The sequence below is a fragment of the Conger conger genome, chromosome 13, assembly GCF_963514075.1.
Source record: "Conger conger chromosome 13, fConCon1.1, whole genome shotgun sequence".
In the NCBI taxonomy this organism is placed as follows: Eukaryota; Metazoa; Chordata; class Actinopteri; order Anguilliformes; family Congridae; genus Conger; species Conger conger.
Genome location: NC_083772.1, coordinates 33848135 through 33865390, shown reverse-complemented (window position 1 = coordinate 33865390; position 17256 = coordinate 33848135). Strand labels below are relative to the sequence as shown.

At 40.4% G+C, this 17256-nt stretch overlaps 1 protein-coding gene across 4 annotated transcripts in view; it reads left to right on the top strand.

The window, feature by feature from the left end:
- The window catches only part of LOC133108659 (cell adhesion molecule 1-like), a 397533-nt gene that overhangs the window by 345158 nt on the left and 35119 nt on the right, over positions 1-17256 (top strand). For 2 of the 4 annotated variants that reach the window (XR_009704687.1, XR_009704684.1), the window contains one exon: positions 7841-7902. The exons of 1 other annotated variant lie outside the window; for it this stretch is intronic. The gene's annotated coding sequence lies outside the window, so the exon portion shown is untranslated. Of the gene's footprint in view, positions 1-7840; positions 7903-17256 lie in introns of those variants that run through there. One more of the 4 variants, XR_009704686.1, reaches the window with a different exon arrangement.

The window sequence follows — 17256 nt, the reverse complement described above, 5'->3', positions numbered from 1 at the left end:
AGATATGATCTGGATTGGATGGAGGTTTTTCTAAGTCTTGATCTTGAATGCAGATCAGACTCTGTGAGGAGAGGGGAGGATTTGAGTTGACTATTGTGTTTGAAAGCATCACACCATGATATAGTCGTAGGTGTTGCTGGGACCTGTGTATTGGCTGCTGCTTGATGGTATGCCTTGGGGTGTCGCCAGGTGTGAACTTGGAAAGTTCTTGGCTCTTGAGGTGGGAGAACGAGATCCATGGTTACCGCAGGGGTGTTATGGGCAGGGCTGAAAATAGCGGCAGGGCCTAGATGTGGTCGTCCAGCTTATTGCTCTGGCTGGGATGTATCTTCGGGGGCAGCCTCAAGCAGGTGTAGCCACCTGCTGTTTAGTTAGCGTAGCTGCACACTCAGCTACACTCTCCACTTGCAACGGAATGCTATTTGCTCTAGACAGCGATAGATCATCTGGTTTGAGTAAGTGTCTCGCGCACTTTTGCGTTGTTGGTGTGTTCAATCAACTGGCCGCGGATCATCTCATCTCATCCTGCAGCGAACCAAACTTGCACGGATTACCCAGCCCCGGAAAGTTAGCCACGAACTGGTGTCCCTGACAGAATAAAAATCACAGAAGGAGAGCACTTTGTGGAGCATTGAAGTGGGTGTTCAGAAGTCCCACAGCTGTGTCATATCTAATGTTGGTGCTGTTCCCAAGCACACGCTGACCCTCCGCAGGGTTTCAAGCAGTATTGCAACAGTAGAAGGCATGCTCACGTTCCAAGCCACACTCACATGGGTTAACCCCAGGACTGTAACCAGCGAGTCCAGGGTATCGGAGGCCAGCCAGGCAATGCCAGGAAGGGGGCAGGTGATGGGAGAGAAATATCAGCCATACTTACAGGGAGTCAAGATAGTGGACATTTGGGGGTTTATATGCTGCTGTTGGTGTGCACAGAGGATTCAGTCTAGCTGCTCTGGCAATTTCTACCTTTTCATCAGTGATTTCAGGAAGATTCAGCTGCCTTCGGGCTTTGGACTTTCCTTTCTGTTTTGTGGGACTTTTGGGGAGACATGCTGGGGTTTGTTTATGGTAGTTTAATAAATTTAAATTGAATATAAACGTAATCAATTTTAATCTTAATTTCCTTGTGAGTTGTGCATTTTGATGCACGTTGATCCAACAGGTTGCTCTGCCTTGCAACAAATTTGCCAATTTATCTTTTGATAGTAATTAACAAATTAAATGGAATACTTTTATTTTACATGTTGGATAAGGATAAGTTTTAACAGTTGATGCGCTTGTGTTCGGTGTTCAGAGTGCCGAACAGTAAACAAGGGTGTTGGCTGTTAAAATTCCTGACTGAGGGGACTCTTTTCTAGGTTGTGCTCTTGAGATAACAGGGATTTATTATGGGATGACTGTGAATCACTGTCAAATGAGCCCAGTTGCCAGTTTGTATTAATAATAATAGGAAATATGCTTAATTCTGCCCTTTTTGTCATTTCAAAAAAATATTTTGCATGTATCTGAAGGAGATTCTATAGATTGTGTTTTAACACTTGGTTTCTTCTACATTTCCCATCTCAGGTGGTCAATATATTGTACAAATGATGGCGTTATATTTGGGTCCAGGCTTGTGTGGCATAGGGTGGCCTGTAGTGTAGTGGTTAAGGTAAATGACTGGGACATGCAAGGTCAGTGGTTTGAATCCCGGTGTAGCCACACTAAGATCCGCACAGCCGTTGGGCCCTTGAGCAAGGCTCTTAACCCTGCATTGGTCCAGGGGAAGATAGTCTCCTGTCTAATCAACTGTACGTTGCTCTGGATAAGATCGTCTGCAAAATGGCAATAATTTAAAGTAATGCATAGCTGAGGAAACATCAACTGCATTCTTGAATATTGAATTGCCCTGAAGCAGCCCACCAACACAGTGCAAAAAAATTGCACCTCTTTCTGGATCTGTATGTCCTCTATACCCACTGTAGTGTGTTGATCTGCAATGGCCACTGTTCAAATGCCTGTTCCCACACATCATGTTGCATGTAGCTTTTTATTTGGTGCTGAGCCAAAAGGACTTCAAGTTAGAGCTTCCATCTTTGTCACGTCTGTGCCCTTCTATTTGTTTTTCCCTTTTCTATGTTCTCTGCTTTCAGGTCCTTGTTTTACCTCTCTCCTCATTACATGTCTCCACCCCCCACTCCTTATAAGTATTTCCTTCCTGTCTTGTCCCAGCTGTTTCTCATTGTCTTTCATCATCTGTTCCCCAGCACCCACACCTGTGTATCATTTAGTTAATTTGTTAGTATATATAAGCCTGCTTGTTTTTTTTCTTTCACCACTAGTTCTGTTTCCCTTGTGTTGTTTCCCCGACTCCTGCCAGGCTCTTTGCACTGTGCTCTTGGATTGTGGACTCTATACCTGTGCCCTGTTTTTGGACTGCCTACCTAGTTTCAAACTTTTGCCTGTTTCTTGGATTATGCACCAGCCTGTCTTGATTAAAACCTATAATTTCACTGCGTCCCTGAGTCTGCGTGTGGTTCCCTCTGCCCGATTCCCGACAATCTCGTGCTCACCTGGAATGCTATGGGATGCAGGTCTCTGTGTGCAGGTCTCTGTGTGCAGCAGCCAAAGGAGACTCCCGATCTTCAACGAGAGGCAGTCACATCTGTCTCCACCAACACTACTGAAGCTGTCAAATGAATGTCAAAGAGCCATTAAGAATGTACAAGAACAGCAGACATCAGCTGCCTGAAGCTGGAACGGAAGTCGCCATTGCATTAGGGTGCATTTCTATAACAGTGAGTGAGAGCTGTCAGCTTTGTCGTTCACACAAAAAAACAGTAAACTAATTGACTGGCAATGACTGCTGTGGTTCAATTCAGCAGAGTCCTTTTCCCTCTCAATTACCGACAGCATTCGGTACTGTGATCAATTATTTCTCACAGGCAGTGTAAAGCCAGCCACTTCTGGTAGTCAGCACATATTAGGAGGGTACAGAAAGCTAATCAGAACAGAGGGGCAGTAATTACATTTCAGGTACATGTTTGTGGGGCTGCTGGCTGATTAGAAAAGGGCAGGAGCGCTAGTCAGGTGGCCTGGCGATCAGACAGGGACTGTTAGAGCTGACAGTGCTTAGCGATTATTACAGTGAAGATTATGCTAGGGAAATATACATGTAAATTCATTCTTAATTATTCTTCCTTTGCCTGTTCTATGAAAGCTAGCACTTCTGAAGAAATGTAAAGTCATCCCCCAAACAGCCCATAATTAAGCTTGATTAGGATGTTGATTGAATATTGACCAAGTTTCGACATTTTGTCATTAGCCTGACTGCTACTCCTTCAGAATATTAGTGCCATTTCACTCGGGTGTGTTTGTGCAAACGGAAGGACACAATACGAGTTGATTATTCTTGTAGTTAATATTTGGCATTTAAATGAAGCTGAGGCAGCTGAATTGATACATCTTAATTGGACATAAAATGCATTGTTCAATTGCCCAAAACATTTCATTGAACAGCTTGTGAATGACAATCAATTCACAGGGAATAAGAATCAGTTATAATAAAAGATCATGATTATAAATTATATTGTAAGCATAAATTAAAGTCATCTATTATACTTATTCTGCATAATGTCAGTCCATCATAATTGTAGTAAAACTCAAATATGCAATTATTAGCAACTTAATTCTTTCCCATGAGAAGTCATGCAGCTTTAACAAACATACATCTTTATTTTCTGCGTCTTGTTTATTTATTTTTTATCCCCCCTGAACCCTAAAACTACCCCCCCCTTCATTTGTTTCCCTCTTCCCTCCTGATTCTGCTATTTGCTACCAAGCCCCCCTACTTCACCTCTCGTTAATTTACACTTAACAGTAATTCAGGTTTGTTATGTTTTGACCTCAAACTGCCTGTCCTCGCACTTTCACTCTGAAAAAGCTCCCGGTTGACCCTCTCATATCTCCAAAATTAGAGCCCCCTCCCTCCTTTCTACCCTTTCCATTTCCTAATGGAGCCATCCATCAAAATTCCTCTGATTTCCTTTTCCATCTCTGCATTTGCTCCAGCCTAGATTACAGAATCTCAACATCTTCGAGCAAAATCCAAGAGAGTCAACAAGACCTTAACTCGGAAATCACGGATAACGGGCATAACACGCTAGTTATAAACTCACTCTGCCAACCCTGGAACTCAATAAACTCACTCTGCCAACTAAGTTCGAAGCTACCTGTATCTTCACATAAAAGGGGCAGTGTTTGTAACAATAACTCAAGATAATATGCTCAGTAAGGGCTGTCTTCGTCCATTCTTCGTAATTCTTAAACTACGATTCTTGGGTTACTTATGGCCTCCCTCACCATCTTTCTTATTGTTTGTGGAGATAATATGCACTTGCATCCTCTTCCTGGCAAGTCTGCAACCATTCCATCTGTTATGATTTTTTATTATTGCTCTTACCATGCTAACTGTCTATGTCTAACCATGTATTTTTTTGTACCCATTACCTGACTTGTGATGGTCAACTACCATCTGTGTCTCCTTAAATTTATTTCTGTCGATTAGGTTACTAACCTGGCGGCATGGATGGCGCAGTGGGTAGCACTGCCGCCTCAGAGCAAGGAGGTCCTGGGTTCGAATCCCTGTCGGCCGGGGCCTCTCTGTGCGGAGTTTGCATGTTCTCCCCGTGTCTGCGTGGGTTTCCTCCGGGTACTCCGGTTTCCTCCCACAGTCCAAAGACATGCAGGTTAGGCTGATTGGAGAGTCTAAATTGCCCATGGGTATGAGTGTGTGAGTGAATGGTGTGTGTGCCCTGCGATGGACTGGCGACCTGTCCAGGGTGTATTCCTGCCTTTCGCCCAATGTATGCTGGGATAGGCTCCAGCCCCCCTGCGACCCTGTTCAGGATAAGCGGGTTAAGATAATGGATGGATGGAGGTTACTAACCTCATGAGAGGCAGAGCCTTGACGCCAAAGTTTGCATTTATATTAAACCTCAATAAATCAAAAATAACTAAATATTGCTTAATTCATAGTGATTTGTCTGACTGAAATGTCCTTTTTGGAAAACTACCCAGACATAGCTTAGAAAAAACTATGCAGAATGCACATTTTTGAAAGGGGATTTGTCCAGTGTTCTGGCTGTGGCTCCATTATTTCTAAGTGCCCAACCACAGACACAATAATCTATATCAGTGAAAAGCAGAGAATCTTTTCACTTTCACTGTTTTAAACATTGTTTTAGTGATATTTGGATTAATTCCAAATGGCAAACAAACCCCTAAGTGTTACCTTTCAGAAGAGAGTAACCATTTTATTTTGGGTATGTCATTTTCAAGCTTGTGTTGTTGTGTTGTGTTGTCATCATGCTGATTATTTATTCAAAAATTGTACAATGACAAAGTTGGGTCCTGCCAAAAAGTGTTGCATGTTCAACCATGTAATTGGTGAGGTAGAAAGTTTCCTATCAAAAGGAAACTTTATTTAGCTTAAAAGGTATAATAGGCCTACTTATGTACAAAAAATCAACAAGTTTATTTTGCTTGTGGCTGTTCTTAAGAAGAATATCTTGGTAGTCTGGGTAGTTTGCCAGTCATACACCAAGTGGTGCTGATGTAGTAAACTATGAAATATAGAAAATAAATTGCACATGTGGCACAATGTCGCATTTCTGAATGAGCAAAACTATGTCTCTGAGTAGTATTATGAATATGTTGAATATATAAAGAACATTTACACACAGTTTGAGCAATAATGGAGTGGACCACAGCTCTGGTTGATTTTTCACAAAGTGTTTTTTCATAGGATCACTTGGTGTACTACTGATGGCTTTATATTAATAGCATTGTATTTCCCTCAACCATGAACCAACAGCATGAACAATAATCAATATTGTGCAGAGAAATGTATAGGGGAGTGTACCTGAATTTGAAAGATGATAATAAATTACATAAATTACATGATTGAAATTTTAACATTAGGTTGCAGCCCACTGCTGGAGCAGATGAGGACATTTCCTTATCTCCAATGTCCAAATCAGCCATAATGAAAGAACACAGGCTCTATTTAGCTAGATCTCCATTAGCATGATTTTTTGTGACATTTGAATATTTATTGTTCGCATTGGCTAATTGAAACAAGCATTGTGTGTATGCACTTCTGGCTTTAATATTTATATTGAGTGGAAAATTTCCTAAATGTAATTAAACTGATTTTAATACACATTAAAGCAGATGGAAAAGTTGCAATTTGAAAAAAAATCGTACCTCATACCTTGGCTGCATAAAAAAAATCCAAAAAGCTCAGATGTTAATTATGAATTAAGTTGTCTAACATAGTTAATGCAGCTGAACAGAAGAACTTTTTAATTAGCTGATGTTAATTAAGTCTGGCTGGAAAATAAATTTCAGACAGAGGTGATGTGTGAACTGGAACCTGGAAGTCTTGGTTATGACTACATTCACTAAACTTGAATGTAATTGTTTGTATCAATCCAATGAAGTTCATTCTGGTATGGCACATACTGTACGTTTGATTACGTTGTGTTATTTTAAACATTGCCCTTTGTTATAGTTGCACCATCCGTTTACATGGGTCCCCAGTTTAGATAACGAAAAGTAGCAGATGCACATTGCCTCTGAACTAGTCTGAAGATAAACAGATTTTTATTTTTTTTATAATCTATAATAATTTTATTATTCCTGGCATGGCCTTCAACTGCACATATAAATATAAATATTCAGGTTTGTCACATTGTATTTGACTTACAATATATACAATATTAGTGAACATGATATTGTATTTTTCTTTGCTTTTAATGAATTTAAGATTAATATTAATAGATATGGTACACATGTTGTTTTAAAATGCATAACATTTTCAGAGGTACGCAAAAAATCCAACTGGCTAGCCTGTACCATTCTTTTGTGAATTTTAAGATACTATTATTAGATTTTTCAGTCCCTCAGAACATGTCTGGATACTTCATTTAACATTTCATCTAACGCTCTGTCTGGGTCCTATATTTACTACCATGACTTGTACTGGGGCACATCAGTTAATATTAAGGTATTTTCTGAAACAACAACTTGGACAGGCACTAGCATAAGTCTAGTTCTCCAGTAGGAACATTTATATCTTGGAGCAGATGTTTAATTTAGATAGAAGTTTCAGGCCCTCCTTAAATTAATTTAGTTTGGAACCTAGGTCACTTTTCTCTCCTGTTGGCACTAAACAGTTGGCACTGTGGGCCTCAATCTTTATTGTAATTTAATATCATACAACAACACTGATGTGCATATAACTTTGATATGGGAGAAAGGACTTGAGATTTGGGCTTTGAGTTGGTCTCTCAGGATATCTGTATCTGTAAATGTCTAACTTCTTCCAGGAACCTAAGCCATTAGTCTACCAATTTCTCAATTGTCTCCTCCACATTCCCACATTCAAATTTGTCCACAAAGTTTGTTTCCCCACTTTGACAGTTTCAGATGAAACTTAAAGTATGGACGATAAGAATTAATGTTTTCTTGGAGAAAATGGGACACTTTTGTTTATGTTTCATTAATGATATGCCATTACTGAATAGGTATTTAATTTAAAAAGTTTAAAAAGGCTTTCACATTTTGTGAAAACCTGATAACATGCTGCACAATATTTTCAACTTGCTATTAGGACAAATGCATGTTTCTGTCTAACTGAAGTTGTACAATATAAAAATATCAACATTATCAGGACACCTACAAAGGATGGTAAAATTAGGCTGCCACGATTAAGAATGGGATGATCATCTGCTCATCTGTACAATATTTTATTATTACATTATTAGTTGAACTTTTTTTCCCCTCATTTCTTTTCTAGATCATGTGTATCGGCTCCTACCACAAGAAAGCAAGAAATAAGAAATGGCCTAATTTCACCAGGCGATGAAAAGAATGTCCCATTCCAGTGGGTTTTGAAGATCTTCTTTTAGTTGAACATATAATCATTCTCATATCAGCCTTGAAGAGAGACTATGAGAGATCTAATTTGATAAGGGGGTAATGAAGCCTCACATTAATTATGCAAGATAATCTATTTGTGGGACTGGCTGAGCAGTGTTGAGAATTCTATTAAACATAGCTTGATGATTTCCCTCTTATTTTGTTCAGATAAAAACTGGTGGGGGTGGTGGGGGTGATGATGTGCCTTTCTCCAATTTACCCTTAATTATCTGGCATCATTACTTGGCCGTACTTAAGACGCGATCGTGTTATTTAATTATTGAAATCAAGAAGCTCTCGTTCCAATAAGCCGGGTGATTAAACATAGTGTGCATCAGGGCTGAGTCTCCTCTGCCAAGCGCAGGCGGACTAGGTCACCGCATTGCACACGATCCGTCGCGGTCACGCTTTGCACAGCACGCATAGAAAAGGCAAAAGTTATCAACGCTAATTAAGTCAAGTTTCACAGCAAAAGCAGCCCAGTGTCATAATACACAACAGCAGGAGGGGATCATGTGGGTCATTTCTTGCACAGTACAAACATGTCATAGTTAATGACATGTCTTTGAATTACTTTGAATTACTGAAAAACTTTTATATGAAGTTGGCTGTTGAAAAAAAATGCTATTTATCATGGAATATAAAAAGGCGATACGACGAGAATTTAAACTGAAGTCGAAGCCTTACTTTTGCAATATGATGAGAATTTAACCACATAAACTTACATTTTAAAGGACTGGTCAAAATAAAAGAAAAACACAGAAAATATCTAGATCCATTTGAGAAAATATAAAATAAAAGAATATTTAATAAACTGTCTTTTGTGTTACCCAAGGGATAATATCTCTTTAATTCTTCCTTCTTATTATTAAACTACTTCCTGTTTGAAGTGATTGTACAAAGAAGCAGGAATTCTGACAGGTTTCACCTACCACACTCTCATACCTTTTGTTAAATTTAACAAAAACTCCCAATTGATTTTTGTCTATGGTTACTCATTTATAACATTTTAAAATAATAATGAATGGCGGATACTTTATGTTTCCTTCTTGCTATTAAGCTAAAATGGCTGTATGTTAGCTTTGAAGAAATTGTCATATTTGTGTGCAGTTCTCTTCGGTGTTACTGTCTTTGGTGTTACCACCCTTCAAGGTGTCTGTTGTGTTGCTTCTCACACCACTTTGTAACATGAATTAATGATGTGTTGTCCGTGGTGTTACCACCCAATATACAGGAAATAAATGACATCCGATCACTATATGCATTTCTTTTACTTTTCTTCACAGTAGTTGTGAAGGTAATGTTTTTAAAATGAAAAATCATTAAGCTCTCAAATTTGTGGGAGAATAGTAGGAAGATGTTGGGGGCGGCCTGTAGCGTAGTGGTTAAGGTAAATGACTGGGACATGCAAGGTCGGGGGTTCTAATCCCGGTGTAGCCACAATAAGATCCGCGCAGCCGTTGGGCCCCTGAGCAAGGCCCTTAACCCTGCATTACTCCAGGGGAGGATTGTCTCCTGCTTAGTCTAATGAACTGTACGTCGCTCTGGATAAGAGCGTCTGCCAAATGCCAATAATGTAATGTAAATGTTGCGAAATGAAAGACAATTAATTTTTAAGACAAATCTCTTTTTCTCAGCTGGTTTGCAACAGTTAACAGAAAATCACCATCATATGGTTTGATGTCGTCAGTGAGTCTTGTGTAACTGTAAGCCATCACAATTTGTGCAAACAACCCTATTTACATACTCAAATTTGTGCATATAGTATGTGTATAAAATTTTCTGCATGGGGAATTGCCTTAGAAAATGCCCAATATGGGCAATATGGGCAATATAGTCATACAGTGAAATCTGAAGCTAATAAAACTTAAGTTTTGCTAAAACCCGTTAACCGGCATTGCTGTGATCATCACTGATGATTCAAATTAGTTTTGTTTCTTGTGAAATTAATTGGGTTGCTTATTAAAAGTGACAAGATTAATTAGTCAGACATGAATGAAAACATTAGGAATCCGTCAAACAAAACAGAGAGGCATAATGGTCTGTAATTACTTGTGGCAGTACTTAGGATTGTCTTCCATATTTACACATTTTTGTGGGCAAGGAGATGCTGATGTTTTTCCCCCTTGAGAGCTTCCTATTTCTACATTGTCCCATTATCAAGGGCACTGTCTCTTCATAACATATGTTCTCGTTCACATATTTAGAATAATATTGAAAGCCTTTCTAGATGCAATTGTAGACAAGCAATTCAAGTATTATTATTTTTTATGTTGCCATTGTGCATGCACAGTGGCGATACAGTGTACAACCCAGTGAACAACCCATGAAGAAATACATCAAGGCAACCAGGCCCAAAAAATACAGAGGAGGGAAGCAATGGGAAGGTTACAAACAAGGGAGTGAATTATGCACCCAGAGAGATCACCAGGAGTAGTAACAATGCTATGCTGTTGTTGCTAACTCAGAGTAATACAAAGAAGCAGATTCTGCTTTGTTTGGTTATTTTATTGTTATGATGTGTGTCAAGTCGTATTGTGTGCAGATATCGGGTAGTGACGTTTTTTGTGTTCTAATGCGTCCTAATTATTTATTTATTTATTGTTAAACATTAGCGGTTCTGAACAAATTTACCCACCTGTCCTTATTTTGTTGACACGGCCACTCCTCGACACTGCCTGGAAAAGCTCGCTGGAATCAATTCAGTTAACACATTTTATCATGTCACCAGACAGTTCTCTCTGTGCAAAGAGAGATTTATTGACAGAGTGGCTGGCGGATGAAGGGCTTACTATCTTAGTGAGGACAGGACCAGGAGCTGCTCCGGGCCTAAGGACAGCCCTGGCATGGTCATTCACTGAGCTAACAAAGCACCTCAGATGAGCGCTTCAATCCACCTCCCATGCAGTTAGACCGCAGCATACCGAAAACATCTCTGCTCCTGTGCCGGAAAAGGGGGACTCCTGTGTATGATCCAGGGTTCCCAAGCACATTTTCACTTACTCATTTCCAAAACTTTTCCATAATCTAATATGTAACCTAATAATTGTTATTGTAATTTCTAGGACCATTTTTGCCGTATAAAGAGTACAGCACAGTGTCCACATGCAGTGTTAAAGGTTGATACAGACCAGCTGTGCCTTCTATTTTCCTGGCTAATGTACGTTCCCCGGACAATAAGTTAGACTCAGTCTCAGATTACTGAATTTCAGTTTTCACTGAAACTTGGAGACACGGTAAGATACCTGACTCGCCAATCCAGCTGTATGGACTAACTTCTTTCCAGGCGGACAGGAATTCACTGACTATGGAAACAAAGGTTGGTGTATGAACATTTCTGTTGCATTCAGTCATTGTTCAGTGGCAGTGGAATACAGTAATGTTAAAGTGCCGCCCCCATTACCTAACGAGAGAGTAGGTAGATGCATTTTACCAAAATTTCACCAGCATGTCTCCGTTCCAACGAGGGGAGAGAACATCCTAGATCATGTGTACACTAACCGACCATGAGCAGACAGATCCATCCCCCACCTACATCTTGGACACTCTGACCACATCTCTGTGGTATGAATCCCTGCATCCTAACCGCTGACAAAAAGAGAGAAATCAGTCTCCAGAAGTTACAAAATGTGGAGTGAGGGTGCAGTTGCAGAATTGCGGGACTTTTTTGAGCATACAGACTGGAAAGTGTTCAAAGAGACGCTGATGCACGTGATGATCACACAGATTCAGAGGATTACGCTTCATCTGTCATGGGATACATTAGCAAGTGTGTGGACAATGTTGCTGCCACCAGCACTGTGACAACTCAACCTAACCAAAAGCACTGGATATACGCTGAGGTCCGTTCCCTGCTCAATGATGCTGCTTCTAGATCTGGTGAAGCAGAGGCTTACAGAGCAGCTAGGATCAACCTCACTGCTGGAATTTAAAGGGCTAAGGCTTCCTATGATCTGAAAATACAGAAACGTTTTCAATATAACAATCCACGATGCTTGTGGCAAGGCATCCAATCAATCATTGATTATAAGGGGAAAAGCCCTGCATGAAAGATGCCTCCCTGGAAGACACGCTTAGTGTCTTCTGCACGCGATTTAGAGCTACCAGCACGCCCCCACCACAGGGGGTTCAAAAGTTTGAATTCAACATAGAAAATCTGGGATTTCTTTTTCATGTAATCCTGGAAATAAACAGAAAGTTTTAGGATTTTTTAAAAATTAAAAACTTAAGTTTTTTCAAAGCTTTGCAAAAATACTCAAAGACCAAAGAAGAGAAAGGAGCACAATCCACAATCACCTGACCTCAACCCCATTGAACATTTATGGGGCACTTGAAGACTGATAAAAGCCAAGATGATGGTAACATCACACGATGCTCTTTGGCACATTATCAAATAATTCTGGGATAACATGGTTCATTAGACTGTGTGCCAGCTCGAGTGCACGTTGCCATTATAGCAAAATGGAGACAAACAAATACTAAGAAATTCTGAAATTCATGTACAAGATTCAACTTTTTACTCAAATTGTTTTGCTGATGAGATAATTTTTAATTAAGAAGTTTATATTAGACTTTATCTCTGTACCCACTGGCACTGTTGATGCATGCTCAATGCTACCGGTCCTATGTGGATTTCTTAGTAACATTACATTACATTATTGGCATTTGGCAGACGCTCTTATCCAGAGCGACGTACAGTTCATTAGACTAAGCAGGAGACAATCCTCCCCTGGAGCAATACAGGGTTAAGGGCCTTGCTCAAGGGTCCAACAGCTGTGCGGATTTTATTGTGGCTACACTGGGATTCGAACCCCCAACCTTGCCTGTCCCAGTTATTCACTTTAACCACTACGCTACAGGTTGCCCCAAAACCACTACCCTTATCTAACAACCGTCTCCAGAAACGTACTACTTGCATGTAGGATGCCACCCCTCCAAGTTATAACTGATTATAAGCCTGATTGTAAAGGTGCATTTTTAATCTAGATTTAAATATTGAGACTGTGTCTGACTCCCTTATGAATTTTGGAAGGGTGTTCCAAAGTAGTGGGGCTCTGTATGAGAATACTCAGCCACCCGTTAGCTTTTCTCGCTTTGAAATATGCACGTTTCAGGAGCGGTTTGAACGATTAATTCAATAGGCTAATGCCATTAGCTGTTGTTAGCCACGGCCTTCTTGGCAATTAAATAAAAGTTCAAATCCGGGTTTCAAACCTGTTTTCTGTGCGGTAAGGCACACAACAGCTTTCTGGTATTTTGAAAAGCGTTATGATTTTAATATGTCGTCATTTTGTGCTCAAAGACTCGTAACTGGCCTATGGAAACTCCTTTCCTGAGCCTAGAGAGATGAGGTTTTGTGGGTGGTTCAGCTCTTGCCGACTGGATCTATGCCAGAACACACCCCCTATCTTGTGTCCCTGGTGGAAGTGACGTCAGGAACCAACACCAGACTGTGAGGCATGCCACACTGCAGAGCGGAGCCTTAGCAGGACAAGCCACCCAACAGCCTTTTCTGCTGATTGGACGGAGCCCCTTGATGGGCCAGTCAGGGCACAGCAGTGGAGGGGCAGACAGGGATGAGAGGAGAAGAGAAACGGTGTAGCCAGAAAGCATTTTCATGAGCTTGGCTAGCTCTGCTGATGAATGGCTGAATGGCTTGTGACAGCGTCAGACGTGACTGAGGCTGCAGTCCACAAGTGTGCGCACAGCATGCGCAGTGCATGGCAAAATCACACAATAAACACTCACGATAAATAACTCCAGTGTGAACCCTTCGCTCCAACGCAGTTTTGAGTGCCTACAATTTACAGCACTGCATTCAAAAAATAATTCCCAAATGTCAGAAAATAATTTAATAAAATGACAATCTCCATGAACATTCATCTCTGGTGTTTTGCTTTTCCTTTTTAAAAGCATGTATTACCTTCTTGGTCCTGGCCCCTAAAATGATTTGGAGGCGCTTCAGCATTCAGAAGTAAAATAGCAAAATAATAAAGACTATTGAAAATGAATAAAGGGAAAAATAAATTCATGGAGAATTATTTCAACAAAACAACTGGCTTGTAGAGTAACATAATGCAGTGCTTCACACAGTTGAGAGCCGTCTGCAAGTTGGTGAAATCTCTTTCTCTAGGCTCTACTCCACAGCATTCGTAATATAGACGTTGACACTTGATCACACGGCGTGACATTGTAATATATTGCTAAGTTGGAATCCATCTGAGGTGACAGGGATGTTTGACAAGGCAGGGGAATCGTGTCTGCCATTTTCTTTCTTTTTTGTGGGTGGCTGAACAAAGTCATTCTGAACTGGCAACTTCAAAGAAGATCATAGTGGATTCATTTGGGAAAGACTTAAAAACGTAGAAGTAAGTCAAAAGTTGCAGTACACTTACTGTGTGATGGAACAGACTCTCACTAAGCCATGCCAATCATTCAAGGCAGTGGTGTGAGCATAAGTGAAGAAGAAAATGCAATGAAACTTTTTCAGCCATCTCACACACAGACACTCGCACGCGTGCACGCACGCGTGCACTCAAAAAAGTCTTACCTCAAGGGAAAAGACTGGAACGAAATCACAACTGCTTGTACAGCCATTCCTACAACAGCATGTGCACTGTGAGTGCACTGGGCTACATTATGCACCACTAACCGAAAACTAACATTTCACAACTTTTTGAAAAAACTTTTATGAGGAAATCAGGGCAGGGCACCTCAAATTGCTGAAGCGATTTATATTCACCTAAAACCTTTCTCTTTTTTTCCCTTATAATGAAAAAAGAGAATTTTGTTATACCTTTGGCAGCAAGGGCTCTGCTCTTATAAATATAAAAAATGCATGAAGAACTTTGCATTGCATTGTGCATTGGTGCATGCTTGATGTTCCCAAATAACGTTTAATTTATTTTATGACTTTAATCATTTCAGGGAAAACACAACTAGTTCTAAGATATACACTCACCAAGCACTCTATTAGGAAGATTTTTACTTTATTAGACCTACTTATTCATGCGATTATCTAATCAGCCATTTGTGTGGCAGCAGTGCAATGCATACATTCATGTAGATACGGGTCAGGAGCTTCAGTTAATGTTCACATCAACCATCAGAATGAATCATTGATTATCAAAGTGACTTGGACAATGGAATGATTGTCGGTGGCAGACAGGGTGTTTTGAGTATCTCAGAAACTGCTGATCTCCTGGGATTTTCCCGCACACTAGTGTCTAGAGTTTGCAAAGAATGGTGCAAAAAAACCTTTTAAAAATCCAGTCAGCAGCAGTTCTGCAGACTGAAATGCCTTGTTAATGAGAGACATCAGGGGAGAATGGCCAGACCAGTCAAAGCTGACAGGAAGGTGATAGTAATGCAAATAACAACACATTACAACAGTGGTATGCAGAGAGCATCTCTGAACACAAAATATATATATAAATGGAGTGCAAAAGTGTGAGCATTCCTGGTTTAAATGTCCATTACAAGGAATCTATACATGATTGGAAGCTAACCTGAACTCTAAATGCAGTTAAACATGAGACCTTTCTGCACATTTTAAAGCAAGACAGATTTTTATTTTTATTTACTGTTTATAAATTATAAACGGCCCTGCGAAAAAGTTTACAAACCCTTTTGGATTATCCTTACTTTTCGAAAATATGATTACTAAGGCCCAGACCCAGATGATTTACTTGTCAGGGCTTCAATTAGTCAGTTGAGTATAATTCCAGGGCTGAACGTTTTATTGTGAAGTATACAACTGCAGTGGCTGTTCTGTCTGGTTTTAACAACCATGGGTTGTCCAACGATGTCAGAATGAAGATGGTTCATTTCCACAAAGAAGAGCAGAGTTTCAAACTACCTATTTCCACTATCTGAAACATTATGGGGGTGTAGTGGTTAAGGTAAATGACTGGGACATGCAAGGTCGGTGGTTCTAATCCCGGTGTAGCCACAATAAGATCTGCACAGCCGTTGGGCCCTTGAGCAAGGCCCTTAACCCTGCATTGCTCCAGGGGAGGATTGTCTCCTGCTTAGTCTAATCAACTGTACGTCGCTCTGGATAAGAGCGTCTACCAAATGCCAATAATGTAATTATTAGAAGATGGAAGATAAATGGAACAGTTGAAGTCAAGGCAGGGTCTGGAAGACCAATCCAGATTTCAGATAGAATGGCCTGAGACATGGTGAGAAATGCTCACACATCACTGCAAAACAGTTGCAAAAAAAAGCAGCAGACACAGGTCTAGCTGTTCGCTTTAAACAACAACGATGACAGAATTGCCAGAAAGAACGACGTCAACACAAAATTAAGCGAAGTATGCAAAAGCGAAAACATTGAGAAGCCTGAAGTATTTTGGAACAACTTGCTTTGGACTGACAAAACCAAAATAAAGCTTTTTGGGTGAAGCCTTTGTAGAGAAGAACATCTTGCCAATTGTGAAGTATGGAGATGGATCCATTATGCTTTGGGGTTGTGTGGCAGCTGGGGGCAAAGGAAATATTGTGCGAGTGGAAGGAAGGATGAATTCCAACAAATATCAAGAAATTCTAGAGGCAAATTTTAAAAGACATTGTACAAGAGAGTACAAGAGTACAAGAGAGGTTGGGTATTCCAGAAAGACAATGATCCAAAGCATATCTTGAAAACCAAATCAGAAGTACCTCCAGGAAAGACAGATGAAGGTTTTGGAATGGTTCCCATGGTCCCCAGCCTTGAAAATGATCCTAGCTGGCAACTGGAAGCGTTTACAAGCTATTAGTTGCCCGAGAAGTTGCAACGTACAAACAGGGTTTGCACACTTTTCCTTTTTTTTTATATAACTTTGAAACTAAAACAATTAAAATAAAAAATAAAATTTGACTTAGTACCATTTAGAGGCCAGGTTCGCTTCTGTTCACTTAGATATTCATTGTAAAAGGCTTTCTGACCAAATTCTGGCTCGCCACTGTACAAATGAAATCCCGATAATGAAGAAAAGTCAGCGGAGGGAAGTGGCGACAGCTCGTCAGAAGGACCGGTGTGGAGTGCGCTACAGGACCCGCAGTACGTCATCGAGCGTTCTCTTAAGGAAGATGGCTAGATTAACGTCAGGGGAAGGGAGGACAGGTGCATGGATGATTGACTTCCTCCATTACTATCTTGTCATGCTTGATTTCAAATTATGACAGCAGGTGCTTCAATGACACATAAATATATCTGCCGTGTGTATTCAGGCTGCAGAGTGAATCGCTCTGTCTGCTACTCCACAGGCTCAAACCCTGTGTGTGTGTGTGTGTGTGTGTGTGTGTGTGTGT